Source organism: Carlito syrichta, unplaced genomic scaffold (assembly GCF_000164805.1).
Source record: "Carlito syrichta isolate Samal-C Ts95f unplaced genomic scaffold, Tarsius_syrichta-2.0.1 Scaffold60462, whole genome shotgun sequence".
NCBI classification, from domain to species: domain Eukaryota; kingdom Metazoa; phylum Chordata; class Mammalia; order Primates; family Tarsiidae; genus Carlito; species Carlito syrichta.
In genome coordinates, this window is record NW_007004558.1 from 62,539 (window position 1) to 64,027 (window position 1,489).

A 1,489-nucleotide genomic window follows, 5' to 3' on the forward strand; every position below is an offset into this window, starting at 1 on the left:
CGAATTCTTAACGGGTGTAGAGGAAGCTCAGCTATTTTGACTCATGAAGAGGAACAAGGATGATAGAATTCATCCTCTTGTGTCCAATAAAACGGGCCAAAGGCCTGGCTGGGCTGTTCATTTGGCAATTCATCAGCTACTATCTTGTGAAAAAGCATCTATAATCATAAAATGCTATTGCAATCTTTTATCAGCATTTAACCTGATATTCACTCTTATTTCAAGCTGAAATATAAGAATCTCAAGAGTAAGGGACTGTTGAATTCATCTGTGTTTTCTTTCTCTACAGCCTGATGTCTTTTCATTAGTCTCAACCAGTATATGTTAATGTGGTTTGCTAATGGTGGTTCACAGTTTGGATAGTAGCCTAATGGTGGAATTAAAACTTTTAAGCGTGAGAATTTTTAGGTGAGGATATACACTTCTCTTAAAAGACTGAAAGCCACCAATTATCTATTTAGTTTTCCCAAGTACTATTTTGAAGCTGATGGAGTCAGACAACCACAGGGTGGTCTGGAGACTGTGAAAATGAAAGTTGAGGGTCACCAACATCAACACCCCCAAGTTTCCATGAGGTCTGGATTCTAGGTTATACTGACGTTATACTGTTTTACATTACCGAGTTGCAATGAAATGTGTTTTTCATTAGCAAATAAAGGTTAACACTAATTTTAAGGTATATCTTCATGCAATTGGTTGGTGTACTACACTGTCGGGGTATACATGAATTTCCTGCATTACCATGGTATAAATCTATATGTCTTGTTTTCCAATCTTCTCAATATCAGTATTTACTCTTAACGTTAGTGACTTATTTTCAAAGAGATGTCACTCTACATTTTGGCAGTTGCATTTTAAAGTACGACCACGCATTAAAGTGCAACATGCCAATGCTGCCAGTGCCATCAGATAACTTACAAAGTAACCATCTTTTCCCACAGGGCATAAATTGATGGTACTGTAAGCTTCATGAAAGCAGGCACTGTGTGTCTTGCTCCCTCTTGAGAACCAAGCATCTAGAATTATACCCAACACATAAAAGGCACTATAAGTATACACGTGAATGAATAGATGAATGAATGAGTGAGTGAGGCCAACTCTATTGTGTTTGTGATTTTAAAAGCCCTCAGTTAGTCTATTTTACTAGATAGACTTTTGCTATACCTCAGTCGTCTTGGGAGTGTTTCTATATAACGAGTTTCTTTCCTGGAATTCCTCCAAAACACGAGCCCTCTGATTCTGACAACTTCAAATATCTTTAATGATTTCTTTAAAGAGCAATAAAACGGCAGGCTACTAAAAAGGAGATAACTGTACCAACCCTGCTCGTGAATGGACTTAGCAAGCATTTAAGGAGCCTTAACATCAATCTTCCACAGCTAGATTTATAACACATTCATTTTATGAATCCCTTTCACTAGGTTCCTAAAGCCCCTAGGCACAATTTTGCAGGGAATTCCTATGACACACATACATTAAACTGAGAAGC